Source organism: Anabrus simplex, chromosome 13, assembly GCF_040414725.1.
Source record: "Anabrus simplex isolate iqAnaSimp1 chromosome 13, ASM4041472v1, whole genome shotgun sequence".
Classification (NCBI taxonomy): domain Eukaryota; kingdom Metazoa; phylum Arthropoda; class Insecta; order Orthoptera; family Tettigoniidae; genus Anabrus; species Anabrus simplex.
The window spans coordinates 53744704-53761667 of record NC_090277.1 but is presented as its reverse complement, the minus strand read 5'-3'; the positions used below and the strand labels follow the sequence as shown (position 1 = coordinate 53761667).

The following is a 16964-nucleotide window of genomic DNA, read 5'->3' as shown; positions in this document are numbered from 1 at the left end:
TACTGAAAATAAACGAATTCCAATCTTCAGAAATTCACAATACCGCTAAAAAATTTTCACACTTTCGGAAAACATTTCACAACTCCCTTGAAATACCAAATTTGAAATTAGAATGTGTCTTTTTTTCGAAATACATAAATGTTCATTAAAAAAACTAAAGCAAGAAAACATCAAGTGTAGTACATCTGCTCACCCTAATGCATCATTGAATTGATACCTTCCACGAACAACACTCGAAAAATTATGCGTCGGAATAACACTTCTGTAAGGGCCCGACAGGGAGCTACTGTTGTCCTTCAGGAGCGGTGCCAGCTGAGAGTTACTCAAGTACAATGGCGCCACGTACTAGAAATACGTACTTCACATACTAAACAGCTTCCGTGCGCCTGTCAATCGGGTCACTGTGACACCTGGTTGTAGCCTTATCAGTATCTATTTAGGACAAATCATAAATGTTCTACATTCAACGACCATTAATAAGGTTGTGTTTTCAATATTGTTCTGTTATTCATTTAATATACGGTATTTATTTATTTATTTAGCGTATGGATAATATGGCCAAAGCCTGGATTTTCATGCCGTAACAGGTTAGATTGCAAACTAAATTTGGTTAATATGAAGTGTCGGCTACCCGCGCATCCATAATGTAGCAAAAGTAACAAATTATAGGAGTTCTGATGGGCCGTACCCCTAATGTTCATGCAAACCCCATAGCATAATCGTTATGAAGGTAGACTGTACTTGCTGCTCGCTTCAGAAACTTTTCATTCTAACCTATTAACTCTTTCCGGTCTAACTGCGAGCATGCTCGCAGCGGCCGAAATTACGTTCAGGACGCGCTGCGGGCATAGCCCGTAGTAAGGTTTGACAATTCGCTAAAAATCGAGAACGAGCTATGCACGCATTCTGGGGGTTACACCGTGTTTCCTAATATATTAGTTACGAGAGTATTTAAGCAGATGGCAGTATTATATGTCTAATTCAGAGCATTTACGATATATTTGAACAGCATGCATCAGTAGAAGTTGTCACTCAGTAAGCTCTAAGACATGGCTTCTCGCCGCAAACATGTGCTTGACGAAAGTGATATTTTCGATATTTTATGATATATTATAAGTTTATGTGCAAATGAACATATTATTGACATATGAATTCGAAACAACTTCTTGCATTTCATTATGATTGGAGTTCGTATTACGGCCTAGCTCATGATCCCGCGTGTTTCATTTTGGGTGAATACGTAAGATTGTCTACATATTCGTAAAGATGTCTGTTTAGAAGACTGTATTTTCTCTTTCTCAGAAGTCTTTTGTGGTAAATGGAACAATATTTTTACATTTGAGTTACTTAAAAAAATTATCAATTAAAATAAAATTTCGTAAGAGCACCCATTTTCATTATTGTAATTATTACTATTATTATTATTATTATTATTATTATTATTATTATTGAAAAATTATTATTTTTATATCGTACTTATTATCGTTGTTGTTTTATAATTGCAATGCACATTTTATATTAGCGAAATAGGGTAAATATTACTGTATTTCAGAAAAATGTACTTGCTTTGTTATCCGTCAGACCTTTCCTCCATTCGCAAAACATGGTATAATATATAAACAATTTTAAAATGTCGAGTGATAGTTGACATGATACAAAGAGCGTTTTTGGAAATTAGATGCTCAAACAAGCACAAAGAAAAAAGAAACATGTCAATATCTCCTACAGGTACAGAGATATAATATTTTAAAGATCCTTAAAAGTGCCCAGTCCAGAACGTTTGTTAGGGATATTAAGGCCCAGACTGGAATGGGTTAATGCATAAAAATCCGGGCTCTTTAATATCACATCACAACAATTAAGCAGGCACACTACCTATATACAGGTATCCCTCGCTTTACGCGATTAATTGGTTCCGAGTAATCATTGCGTGATACGAAAATGCATAATGTGAACGCACTAAAATATGGGTTAGTTAGGAGATAGGTAATACAAGAAAAAGATAAAGAAGACTGCGTGTCGTAAACAAGTGCAAGTTTTTTAATTCATGTCATTAGTACAGTGTGAAACTCTATGTACGTTCTTATTTTTGAGAGTCTTCAGTCTGATGATGAAATGACTGCATCTGGTGAGTCTGGATTATCCAACTCTGGTTCTCTTGAAGGTCCTGGGACAGCAAATTGAGGATTGTTATTTTTTATTTTTATGAAGTGGTCGAGACTCAGCTGGCGGCTAGCATTCTTCTTCTCCCTTTACAGTTATTTCTAGCAAGCTACAGAATTGTGAATCTCTGTGGCAAATTGAGCACTTCTGTTCCCGTTAGTGTCATTATCTTCAAATGTTTTGATTGCATGATGAATGTGATTTAAAAAGTCAGTCATATGTCTTGTTGTATGCTATTTAATAGGTTCGCAAATTTGAGCCTCTTCCTCTTCACCATTCATTTCTTTCTCCATTTAAAGAAGGTCTTCAATGACGAGTTCTGCAAAGTGGGACTGGGGGAATTCGTCCACTTTTGCCTCGTCTACGTTCTCAAATCCAATAGATCTAGCCATATCAACGACCGCATGTGCTGAACTGGTAAGTTCGGGTTCAGGATCAACTGCTGATTACACGCCACCTTGCAGCGTCGCACACTCGGTAGCGAAATCGTCCTCAGGGTGATTGTGAATCCACAATCTAACTTGTATGTTTTTAAAATATTTTATATAATTATTTATATCTTTTAAATCCCGTTATAGCGAGAACGCGTATAACGAGTGATGACAGTTTTTCGTTTTTCAATCTGCTTTATGTCGCACCGGCACCGGTAGGTCTTATGGCGATGATGGGATAGAAAAGGGGTCGGAGCGGGAAAAAAATTAAGGTACAGCCCCAGCATTTACCTGGTGTGATAATAAAAAATCACGGAAAACCGTCTTCAAGGCTGCCGACAGTGGGGTTCGAGCCCACTACCTGCCGAATTCAAGCTGATACCAAACCGCACAGCCACTTACTCGGTAAAACTCAATATTAACTAAAGGAAATAAAGAAATGAGTTTCTTAACTAACACTAGCCTATAGATAACGTAGAAAGGAAAATGTTTCGTAACTATTACCAGAGATTTACAATGAAGCTGTATTTTATATTTCTTTATTATTATTATTATTATTATTATTATTATTATTATTATTATTACAAACTTCCCCCATGCGGAGGCTGCCACAAGGACAAAGTATGTCGACTGCACGGTATTTTGTTTTCTAAGTCACTGTTGACTTTGCTATTGTGCCAGGTAGAAAAATCACAAGGCTCAGGAATAAATTTGCAATATTGTTGTTCAAATGCTATATAGATGATTGCGGAGTATGGTCACTGAACCTCGTATTGCGGCGATAGCGATGTCGTGAAGTCGTGTCCGGCTGAGGCCGAGAGAATCCCATAGCTGTACAAGAAATTTAGGGATTGTGCCTCGAGCTCCGATCATGAGTCCATGGACGGAAATATTGTCTATGTGATATTTATCTTTATAGTAGTTTACAGTTGGCTGGTAAACTGACTTCTTTTCGGCGTCCACCTCTTCAGCCTGGCCAACGTGCGACTCGAAGCGTATTGTGGGATCTAAGATTAGTCCTTGCTTGCTAGCAGGTTGAAAAGCTATCATGTCAATACGCCTGTTACTCCCGTCGGAAGCTAGGCCAGAGACCTCTTCGTGCACCGTGAAACCATGATCCCTCAGCGAGGTCGCAATCATGTGTCGTATTGTTGATGGCGGGAATTTCTCAATACCTCCCCGTGAGGACAGGCTCCCAGGACATGGGCAAGAGTTTCGTGCTCTCTGTGGCAACGCCGACAGAGGGTGTTGTCCTGGGACCTTCCTGGCACGGAGCGAACGACGCACACATTCGCTGTCATCTTGATGGCCTCTCTCCATTCCGCACAGGATAAGCCTCGGTGATCTCTTATCCATTTGTTCCCTGGCGTGTATTCCTGGAAGAGTCCAACGCCCTTTCCTTTGTGCGGCAACTTCGTCCATGACTGAAATTCTCTGTCTCGTAATATCTGTCGGACGTTCCTTACATTGGGAAGATGGCTATTTTTGGACATAACACGATCATTCATTTCTATGCCTAGATCTTGCAAACAAATTGTACGTTCTTGTTCCAGGTTCCTAGTTGCATTAATGTAGCCGTTATTTGCAAGCGATAATTTATTACAGATGTTAATATGGTGTAGTTTGGCTTCCCAAGTGGCGCGAAACAAACCGAGGCCTTTATATTTCCTTTCGGTGTATATCATGTGATCCGGAACGTCTGCTGGTAGTTGTAATCATTCTTTAGTTCCACTCTTCAGTATTTTATCCGCATCTGATAGAAAAGTGGTCACAGACTAATGTCTGAATCTGCAATGTAGCCAGTTGCTCTTGTCATGCCATCAGGAGCTCAGATGGGTCACCAGGTGAGGTGGCAATTTTCAACTACTGTTTGATTTTCTGCTCCACAATCCATCTTGGAGAGGGTCCGACTCATTGGCTGAATGGCCTTCGGTATAGAGGGTCCCGGGTTCGATCCCCGGCCGGGTCGGGCATTTTAATCGTGTTTGATTAATTCTTCTGGCTCGGGGGCTGGGTGTTTGTGTTTGTTCCAACACTTTCCTCTTCATATTCAGACACTACACTACACTACCAACCACCACAGAAACACGCAGAAGTAATTACATCCCTCCATATAGGGTTGGGGTCAGGAAGGGCATTCAGCCGTAAAACAGGGCCAAATTCACATATGTGTGACACAGTTCGCACCCGCGACCCCATAGGTATGGGAAAAGCGGTAGAAGAAGAAGAATCCAACTTGGAGTAGATCTTCCGCTCCGTTTATGCAGCGAGTCAGCGCAATGTCATTGTTCTGTAATGTGTGGAGAATAGACCAGGTTCTACGATTTAATTCATCCTGGAAGTTTGGTCATGATGCAGGGCATTTTAAGTTGTTCAAGTCTTCGGTCGTTCGTATTAAATCTATATTCAACGAGCTCACTTGTATTTCTGGGTGGGCGGTAACGGGAACGAAGCCTGTTTCTGATGGCAAGGAATGTCGTCGTGGATATACAGTGAGATGTTGTTACATATATGCTTATACAAGCATGCTTTATGGAGGAGCTATGTGAGTGCCAATAGGTAACCAGAAAGCGGGAATAGTTCTAATCATTCCTGTTATAATGCGCACAGCTCGATTCTACTGAGTGTCAATGAGCATCAGTGATTATTATTCAACTATACCACAGCATTTTTGTATTTTAAAAAAAACATGTGACCGTAGAAAATAGAATCCATGAGCTGGCCAAAAAACCCAGGAGATGTCTGCTATTGTAAATATCAACATGAATACAATTGTGTCTTAATAATTGTGTTATTTTGGACGTTTTAATTTCACAATACGCACCCAACACTATCTCACAGAAGTCCTAAAATTTTAATATTTAATATCTCCCCCCTCCCGAAAATAATTTATACTTACGCCCCTGCCTGGTATCCTACTCCTAAAACCGGTCGTAAGAACCAAGAAGCCGAATACACGATTTAAACATCGAGGCCTTTGGCTCACTTATGAACTGTTTTGACAAGAAAACTACATCTTTCGGCCTTTTCCAAATTGAACAATAAAATGTCACTAACTAACTAACTAACCAACTAACTAACTGTCCGGTTGGCTGAACGGTCAGCGTATGGGCCTTTGGTTCAGAGGGTCCCGGGTTCGATTCCCGGCCGGGTCGGGGATTTTAACCTTAATTGGTTCATTCCAATGGCACGGGGGCTGGGTGTATGTGTTGTCTTCATCATCACTTCATCCTCATTACGACGCGCAGGTCGCCTACGGGTGTCCAATAGAAAGACCTGCACCTGGCGAGCCGAACCCGTCCTGGGATATCCCGGCACTAAAAAAGCCATACGACATTTCATTTTTACTAACTCACTAACAAACTAACTAACTAAGTAACTAACTAAAAATTCGTTTCTTACGAAGCGAAATTCTCCCTCCCTTTCTAAATTACTCCGACTCTAAATGTTAAAACTAAATTCATTAACGAGAGGGTTTCTCTTCTGACTAGAGGTTCTTCATTTTATATTCTTCTATTATTTTCTACTCCCTATTTATCCTATACTTTTTATTTATTAATAGTAATCTTAATTAATTGTCCGGCTCCATGGCTAAATAGTTAGGGATGCCGGGTTCGACTCCCGGCCGGATCAGTGATTTTAACCTTCGTTGGTTAATTCCGATGGCTCAGGGGCTAAGTGTGTGTGTGTGCCGCCTTCATAACCAAAATTCTTCATAGGTAGGGGGCCATATCCTCATAGACGTGCAGGTCGCCTATAAGGTGTCAACTCGAATGATCTGCACCAGGTCTCTTCCGAGGCCACACGCCGTTATTATTAGTATTATTATGTTAATTACTTGTACTTTGTTAGTCCTTATTTGATTTACTCGTCTTATCTCATTAATTATTATTGATTACCATGATATTTTAAAATAATGCTGTAAAAAAAATAAACATTGTGTGTGCTTAAGTGTAAGAGAGCACCAAGAGCCGTAAGTTCACCACTTTATAAATAAATAAATAAATAAATAAATAAATAAATAAATAAATACGCCCTCTCGGCCAGTGCAATAGAGATTTCCCGACTCATCGGGTATTCTCGGAAATAGAGGAGTTAAATTACATAGTTTTCACCCTGGGACTCTCATTTACGTGCCATCAAGGAAAACTAAGAATTTAAATCCAAAATAGGCCTTCTAAACAACTACAAGTTCGCTATCTCAAGTAGAGCCTAGCGAGTGTGTGAAAACTGACATTCACTCGGCGATATTTGCAAAATGAAAACAGACTAACTTTGTAAAAGCGACAATTACGTCGAGATCTAACCTACAATATTACATTCGTAAAGAGCAACCAACCGCAGGGAGCCAAATGTCAAAACTTATCAATAAAAATAAAAATAAATAACCGGGCGAGTTGGCCGTGCGCGTAGAGGCGCGCGGCTGTGAGCTTGCATCCGGGAGATAGTAGGTTCGAATCCCACTATCGGCAGCCCTGAATATGGTTTTCCGTGGTTTCCCATTTTCACACCAGGCAAATGCTGGGGCTGTACCTTAATTAAGGCCACGGCCGCTTCCTTCCAACTCCTAGGCCTTTCCTATCCCATCGTCGCCATAAGACCTATCTGTGTCGGTGCGACGTAAAAGCCCCTAGCAAAAAATAATAATAATAATAATAATAATTAATCCAAGTATAGAGAGAAATGAGGTCCCTGGAATTAACCTGGGAGGAGTCCTTGTGGCTCCGGGCAAATGGGAGTGAAATGCGTCGTTGCCGGGTATCTGCAACATAAAATATTGGATTCAGCAAGACAATCCAACTAGCCTCTTTCACTCCAACTCCAGCACGTAACCTACAAGAGGTGTCCCTGTTAAGCTGAGCAACCCAGTGGAAGGTTGGGTAACCAATCCCAGCGGGAAACTGGGTCAGTGAACTGATCAGTGCTGGGGGCTTCAAGGCTTACAACCTTGATAGTCAACAACTCGTCACTTTCGGGTGACCAACTATACACACTTGTATGATAGACTGTATCAAACATGAAGTACGAAAACAATAATGATAAATCCCCAGGTGGTAACCAATCCACCCCCGTTCATGACGGGGCATATAGGTCATCGGATTCTGGGGGACCTATGCCTTCATGTGACCCAGTCAGAACTAAAAGAAAAAGGAACATCACATACCTAGCTACGATCAATATTAACTCGCTGATCAAGACCGTGAAACTTAAACATACCCTTGAAATCCTGAAAGACAAGAACATCAGCATTGCAGCCTTACAAGAGACAAGGTTCCCAGATGAAGATGCCATGGAGTCTCAAGAATATAGAATATATACGGGAAAGCCTGGTAAGAGAGTCATGATGAATGTACCCTTCCTGGGGACAGGGTTCGCAGTACACCACAAACTAGTTGCTAACATACTTGGCTTCTCTTCGCCCAATGATAGAACTTCAGTAATATCCTTCAGGTCTAGCAATAGGGGATACTCTTTGGTTAACTTCCATGCTCCTACCAATGACTCTAACAAGAAAAACCCAGAGACTACAGATAAGTATTGGGACACCCTTGAGGAAACACTAGACCACATCCCACATCATCATACGACAATACTGCTGGGAGATTTCAACGCTCAGATTGGGAGAGAACAGAAATACCGGAAGATTGTAGGAAGATACCCCGCCCATAAGAGAACCAACAAGAATGGGGAACGGCTAATCAGTCTGTGCACCAAGTATGGATTACTCTTGAAGTCTACGGCTTTTAAACGCCTACCTAGGAAGGCCATGACGTGGCGCAGCCCAAACAGCATGATGGGCGAGTTCCAAATTGACCACGTAGCAATAGATAAGAAGCACCACTGCGACATTATGAACGTGAAGGTTTTACGAGGAGCTAACATAGACTCCGATCATTACCTGTCCATGGTTAAGATGAATCTGAAACCGCTGTATAAGACCAAGGCTATGCTTATGAAGTAAAAGAAGATTCCTAGGTTTGATATCACCAAACTTAAAGAAGACAATGCAAGTTACCAAGAGAGTCTGAACCAACACATCAATAGGATTAACACCACTACAAATTGGGACCCACTTCGGGATGCTATAACAGACGCGGCTCAGAAGACGATCCCCAACAGACCTAAAGGAAACAAGCACCCATGGTGGTCAAACGAATGCGATGAGGCTATAGAATCCAGGCGACTAGCATGGCTCAAATGGAACCATCATAAAAACGAAACCAACCTACAAGCCTTTATTACACAAAGAAAGAACACCTCCAGCATCATAAGAGGGGCGAAAAGAAAATACAACAAAGAACTGATTAAGTAAGCCGAGGAGGATTTGGGAAAAAACAACTCCAGAGACTTATACAAAGGTCTAAAACAACAGACGACCCAGTTCACACCCCAAACTTTACACTTCCAGAGAACAAACGGATCATTGTGCCTCAATGATGATGACTGCATCAAGACCCTAGCTGATTATTTCCAAGGACTTTTGAATGCTGAAGAACCTGCGCAGCGCCTCCCAGTTAGAGAACCAGCTATCCCGGACACCAAAGACATCCCTCCTCCCACCAATGAAGAAGTAAGAGAGACCATTCAACTTCTCAAGAACAACAAAGCTCCTGGAGAAGACGGAATAGTGGCAGAAATGTTGAAACAAGCTGGTGAACAAACATTCAGGCACATACACAAAGTAATCCTGGACGTATGGGCTAAGGAAAGGCTCCCAGATGATTGGACATCAGCTGTTATCCATCCAATCCACAAGAAAGGAAGCAAAACAGATCCCAGCAACTACAGAGGAATATCACTCCTTTCAGTATCGCATAAAGTCTTTTCCAAGATTCTGGAACAGCACATAACAAGACAACTGGATAAAGAATTAGGAGAATATCAAGCAGGGTTCAGAACTGCAAGGTCTTGTGCTGAACAAATACAAAATCTGAAGACCATCCTTCAATATAGCAAGAAAAGATGCCGACAGTGGGTAGCTATCTTTGTCGACTTCCAGAAGGCATACGACTCCGTGGATAGGATCACACTCTTCAACACCTTAAGAGAACTGGGACTAAACGAAAAAAGTAATAGGTTGGTGCAAGCCACCCTGCACAACACCACTTCCAAAGTTAAGTTTAGAGGTCAATTATCAGAGAGCTTCACAATCAAAACAGGGGTGAGGCAAGGGGATGGTATCTCATGCATATTATTTAACTGTGTCCTGGAAAAGATCATAAGAGAATGGACCAGGTCATTACCTGAGAACACCGGATTAAGAACGGGGTTTAAATCAGACAACCTGAGGATTCCATGCCTGGCCTTTGCTGATGACCGTACTTTATTAGCAAACGACATGCATGAGGCCACTATGCAGCTTCAAACACTGCACTCTATTGCAGCTAAAGCGGGCCTCATGATCAACATTGGAAAGACCGAGTTTATGACCAACATCAAAGATGCCCTTACAACAATGGGAGTCAGTGATACAAAACACATCAAGAGAGCTAAAAATGTGAAGTACCTCGGAGAGTGGGTATCGGAGGACCTAAGTGAAACGATGGCTCTTGAACAAAGGAGAATCAAATTAGACAAGGCCTACCATGCCTGCAGAAAACTGTATGCCTCAAAGCATTTATCAAAGAATGTAAAACTGAGACACTATAATGCAGTAGTTAGACCATCAGTCCTCTATGCAGCAGAATGCCTATCCCTAACTAAAAAAACCCACTGAGAGCCCTGGAAGTGCAAGAACGGAAATTCCTGAGAAGAATAATAGGGCCAAGGATCCTACCAGATGGAAGGCGATGGTACAAACCCAACAATGAGCTCTAACAGCATCAAGAAAACCTCGTAGATGCCATCAGGAGAAAACGTCTGACTTTCTGTGGACACCTATACAGAATGGATCCTAATAGATTATCCCATAAGATCTTCAAGGTTGCTAACAAAGGCAAAGCTACTGGATTCCCCTGGACCAAACAAGTGGACAAAGATCTTGCAGAGCTCAATATTAATCAAGCCGCCATTACTGACAGAAATGCATACCGTTTAATGGTCAAAACTAAACCTTTCCTAACATCCCTTACATCAGCTAGCCACAAAGGAGCCGGGAATTGGTCAGAGGAGCGCAGGAAAGAATTCAGCGAGAAAATGAAGGAATACTGGGCCAACAGGAAGGTTCAAGAGGCCACTCAGAACACAATCCAGTATGCTAAAAGGGGCAGACGAAGACAAAAACACAGCTAGAACACAAGCACCGTGGTCCACAGATGGCCTAAACGCAAAGAGAGAGAGAGAGAGAGAGAGAAATGACTCGTAACTAGAGGCATGATTTTTTCGCTTTAATTTATGTTCGATTTCGCTAAAAGGAAACATATTTTCGCGTTGTTTTGCGAAATAAGACTAACCCAATCGCTTTAATTTCTCTTTAAACCTTTCCTGAAATTACTCATAAAAAAGTTAATTCGTGAGATTTGTGACTTATTTCTGTGAAAGATAGATAAATAAAGAGAAGCAATATTGATAATCATTCACTATTCCTTATGTAATCGCGATTAGAACTATAACATACCCCTAATCAAGATTACATAGCAAATTACCCTTTCACCTTATATGGCGAACCATTAAGGAATTTTATAAAATATTCATACGAAGAGGTACTTCTGTTGAAATGATAAATCCCTTTTCTGTCTTCTGTATCCCTTCAAACACGTGATATTGGAATACGAATTCAAGATCGCTATTTTCCAAGAATTTCACTGCATTTTCGCACTTATCGCAAAAAAAGCAAATTTTGCTTTAATCTGGTCTTGTCGCTTTAAATCGCTGTAATTTGCGAAAACAAAATCACTAATTTCTTAACCAGAATCATATGATTCGTTAAGATATTTCAAAATCGCTTCAAAATATTGTTTGTCGCATTTATTGTTAATGCGAAAAATTTATGTCTCTACTCAAAACTTAACAATACACTCAAAGTACTTTGTACTTACGCAATCTCATCCGGCAGTGGTTCGATTCCCTCCATATCCGAGTCGGAGTATTCGCCTTCACTTGACAACAATGAAACTTTTACACTAATTCACTGCGGGGCACGATTTTTGGTGTCCAAGTTATTAGTCCTTTTTGAGGGAGTTCATGGGTCGTAAATTCTGAAAATGATATTAAATTTTGCATATCATCTTTGCTTCTCACGTTATGGCACATATTAAATTATGTCTACAACAAAAACAAAGAAACACCAGTACTTTTTTAAGAGAAGTATTTTTTGCGGCATATTTGGTTATTAAATTGTGCCTACAACATACACAAAGAAACACAGTACCTTTTTAAGGTAACAAGTATTTTTTGCGTCATATTTGGTTATTAAATTGTGCCTACAAAGTAAACAAAGAACCACCAGTTCTCCATTCAGGTAACAAACACTTTTGGGACAGAATTTCTTAATTTTTAATTTAGTTTTTATTAATATCGTGTTCACATAATGAGACCATTCAGTTCAGTATGACTGAAAGCTTTTGAAGTAGAAATCAATATCATGTTGCCCATCACAAGCATCTGTCTCACTAGTTGATTATTTGTCGCTTCACAAATTTTAGGAAGGACAACGTATCTCTCTGAACGTGCACCAGAGCGTCTCGCTGAGGCTAACTCGGGATACTTGCACTTACTCCGGTATTCCCCGTTGGTCCCTCTTGTATTTATTAAACAAAAATAACAATGGTCAGTGTGGTTGCTCTGTTCACGTCATACCATCAGAATAATAAATTTCATGCTTTTCCTTTACCCATCTGTCCAATGTCACAGGTGCTCTGTACACATTTTACAAATGAGATATGGTCCCCATGACTTATCTTGGTCCCCCACTTTAAGTTTGAAGTAAAGCAAAATTGGTTCTTTTCACAAAGTCCGTTATAACTTGTCTCCACTGACAGAACGAGAACTCCCCACAAATGTAACAACAAATATCAGGGTTGTTAACACATTTTCCTCGCGATGAAGTCATTTATATATCTGCAAAGAAATAACATATTCAGAAACGTGTAATTTACACATGCATTGTGCTAAAATTTGTAGAAACAGTCGTTGGTGCGAAATAAATTATCAAAAATTAACAATATCTAAAAAAAACTAAGCTGCTAGAACAAAATGGACAGCAGTTTTAGAATCAGTAGCGCAAATATACATAGAATCAGTTTTAAAAATCCAAACATCGGCGATTTTTTAAATATTGAAAACTTTTTTAGTAGACATACTATGAAAAACGTAAAATTAAGCAAGTTCCTCAGTTGTGCCAAAGGTTGAAGGGCTAAAGGGCTGGAACGGTTTCAGATTCTGGAAAGTGCTATCAGACTAAGAAAACAAATATTGAAAGTCACTGCCGGCCTGAAAGCAGTTTCGGAAAAACAGCCTAAAATTGCTTGTTCCTTTGCTCGTTTTTTAAAATTCGATATAGGCAAGTTAACTTAAAATCCTTTCTGTAATGTATTCCTTGGTTAAATACCCACATGCGTTTATTTACTTTTGAAAAATGTCATCACCGAATGTAGCTATAAGGGCTTAATAAAGTGAAACAATGCATTGACTCACATTAGCGCTCTTAGTGGTGCTTATATGAAACAATGTATTGACTCTCATTACCGCTCTTAGTGGTGCTTAAGTGAAACAATCCATTGACTCTCACTAGCGCTCGTAGCGGTGCTTAAATGAAACAATGCATTGACTCTCACTAGCGCTCGTAGTGGTGCTTAAATGAAACAATGCATTGACTCTCTTTAGCGCTCGTAGTGGTGATTAAATGAAACAATGCATTGACTCTCACTAGCGCTCGTAGTGGTACTTAAATGAAACAATGCATTGACTCTCACTAGCGCTCGTAGTGGTACTTAAATGAAACAATGCATTGACTCTCATTAGCGCTCGTAGTGGTGATTAAACGAAACAATGCATTGACTCTCATTAGCGCTCGTAGTGGTGATTAAATGAAACAATGCATTGACTCACATTCGCACTCGTAGTGGTGATTAAATGAAACAATGCATTGTCTCACATTAGCGCCCGTAGTGGTGCTTAAGTGAAACAATGCACTGACTCACATTAGCGCTCGCTGTGGTGCTTAAGTGAAACAATGCACTGACTCACATTAGCGCTCGCTGTGGTGCTTAAGTGAAACAATGCATTGACTCACATTAGCGCTCGTAGTGGTGCTTAAATGAACCAATGTACTGACTCACATTAGCGCTCGTAGTGGTAGAAAAAGGCAAACTGCTAATCTAATCGACCAGATAACGATGATTAAAGAAAAGGATTGCAATTTTTAGGAGTAAATAAAGAATATATTCTCATACTTTATTATATATTATATATATTCCTAAAATGTTTTAAACATTGAGTTGCTTGCCTAAAGGGGTAGAACTGTGGATTTATTTCCAGTGTTACGAACTGGTCAACCACATAGTCCGTAATCCCGTCTAACTCCCAGAGTTGTCCCTCTTCCTTCACCACATGGTCGATATACGCCTGCAAGTCCTTCATTAACCGAAAAGCTGTATTGTGTTCGTTGAACTTGCTGACATTCTGGCATAATCTGCATCATCGAATCAATTTCTTTCACCGCTAACATAGGATTCTTTTCACAAAATTTGTGGAACACATTTAAAATCAACTGATTTTCATCACTTTTCAGGAGCTGCTAGAATGATGTTTGTCAACATACACTACAGTTACACAACGACGTTATTCGTTATAAAACAAGGCTGTACTCTGAGGTAGACTTGTTGCAATATTTACCGTACGAAACAATCTCTCTCAATAAAATTTACTCATTAATGTTTTAATACTTTCTTTCTTTCTTAATCCGTTTATCCTCCAGGGTTGGTTTTTCCTCGGACTCAGCGGGGGATCCCACCTCTATCGCCTCGAGGGCAGTGTCCTGGAGCGTGAGATTTTGGGTCGGGGTTAAAACTGGGGAGAAGGATCAGTACCTCGCCCAGGGACCTCATCTGCTATGCTGAACAGGAGCCTTGTGAAGGGATAGCCAGGGAAGAGGGAAGGAAGCGGCCGTGGTCTTAAGTTGGGGACCATCTCGGCATTTGCCTGGAATTGAATTGGGAAGGCACGGAAAACCACTTCGAGGATGGCTGAAGTGGGAATCGAACTCGAGGCTGAGTGGACCCCGTTCCAGCCCTCGTGACTTTTTTTAAATTTCGTGGCAGAGCCGGGAATCGAACGTGGGTCTCAGGAGGTGACAGCTAATCACGCTAACCACTACACCACAGAGGCGGCACACATTTCAATAGAAATACAATATTCTGTAATGCACTTAGTAAAGTTAAAATATGCCATAAATTTAATAACATAGCAAATATTGTTTGAATAATGCTGCGGAACCGGCAGCCAATCAGATCACGACCTTCCCACGTGTACTTGTTTACATCGGGTTTCAGTTTCCATCGAACAACCTATACTAGATATAACAGATATTTTATGTACCATTTGTTCTCGAGATATATGTGCCTCCTATACACCGTCAGTTCCACCCTTGCTAATTAGCGAAAGCATGTTAATTACGGAATAACTTATCACCACTGAATGAGGAAGAGATGACTCTAGTATCCTCGCCCTCTGCAGCAGGCAGACGATCTTGCATTTGTTTACATCAAGCTGCCATTGCAGACGATATCAGGGCCTGCGCAGTAGCGTGTGACTGGGGAAGAGCTGTTCATGCGCGTATCGCCATGTTGCGGGCACTGCACAGTTCGCCGAAGAGATCGTAGTAAGGAATTCATGCATTAACTTCAATTACGCACGAAAGAAAACACCTGTTATTTTTATTCCTGCGACACAGGATAACACGGTAAGAAAAGATGTTCATTAGATACATCCACAATAAAATATAAAGAAGGTGCCGCATTAGAAAGCAGAAGATCCGTACGGAAATTCCGGTCAGTTCGCAAACCAAAACTTCTGTACTTATTTTCAATCACATAATATTCATCTGCTTCATAACTAGAACCCCATGTGATATATTTCAGAACAGAGTTGTGGAGCCAGCAATCATTCACATTCCACTACATTATTTTACATTTTGAAAATATTCTTCCTGAAAAAATTCAAAACACTAGTACTACTCTACCTCATCATTCTAAATGTATCGAACATTTAAAAGAACACCTAGCTTAGTTTGAGTTTCTCTGAGTTAAATATATGTTTAGCAGTTGATTAAGTTTAAGAGAGGAACAATATATCATTAAGGATATAAAATTTCCTCTCATACTATTCTCATCTTAAATACCAATATTAGGCCTACTGATTTTATAAACTCGAACTGAAAGGAGATTTTCTGAGCACAAATTAAAATTGAAAATGTGTTCTAACTTTTCTATTACAGCAGCATTATGATTCACGTAAGGAAGAAGATAAAGGAGCTTGAATATTAAGCATACGGAATATGAATATAACAGTTAAGAAGGTAGTTTTATTAGTCTTTTCTAGCGCAAAGTAAGAGTCAGCCAAGTAAAACTAATCTGGAACAGCATATTTAACAATAAAGGAGATATGAAAACATGGATAATGATATCAATAAATCATTTTTCTGATAATTGTTAATAATTTGAAGTCATATTTTTACCTAAAAATAGGTGGGTTTACCAAGCTTTAACAATCATATTTTCCGGATTCTAGGTCCGTGTTTATCGAAATTTTAATACGGATAGGCTACACAGTCTGTAAGAAAAAATGCGCGCTTTTTCAGAATAGCTGTTTGGTTCTTAAAAATTGTCCCTAATGAAATTAAAAACTCCAAGAAGAGCAGCCTAAACATTGAAAATGCCACGTCCATACATCCCTGAATCCACCACTCGATAGCCCATTGTCGATTATGGTAATTTTATAAGATTTCAATTTCTACTCACTTGTAGAAAGAAATACCAGATCCATTCTGATACCGATTTGTACAATTGAAAGCTGCACAAGAGGTCACCATCATCAATATTTCTCCAATCCGCAATTTCCTGCTTACGGTTTAACGAAGGCCTACTCTCCTTTAATATCGCCGATCAATGTAGCTCTCACTTAACACTAAAAATTGTTGCCAGTACTATAAAGTATCACTTTACCACATAACACAGCCACAGATCCGCTAACCGATAGGAATCACCATGAAAAACACATAAGAAACTATAAACATTACCAAGTGTTAGCCATGCATTCAAAACTGAAGTGCCCACAACATGGCGATGGGCGAAGATATTCAATTTTCCGCATAGCACCAGCGCGCTCTGTGAGTAATATTAAAGTCTTTGGACGATACATGTACGTGAATACTTCCCGAGAGAGTCAACCAATACGGAATTTCTTAATTTCCATCCTTACACTTTGAGAACC

General features: G+C 40.0%; 1 protein-coding gene across 1 annotated transcript in view; it reads right to left on the bottom strand.

Moving 5' to 3' along the window:
- LOC136884695 (uncharacterized) overlaps window positions 1–11712 on the bottom strand; it is a 348446-nt gene extending 336734 nt beyond the window's left edge. The window contains exon 1 of the mRNA XM_068230002.1: window positions 11573–11712. The gene's annotated coding sequence lies outside the window, so the exon portion shown is untranslated. The remainder of the gene's footprint in view (window positions 1–11572) is intronic.
- Between the last annotated feature and the right edge of the window lie 5252 nt (window positions 11713–16964).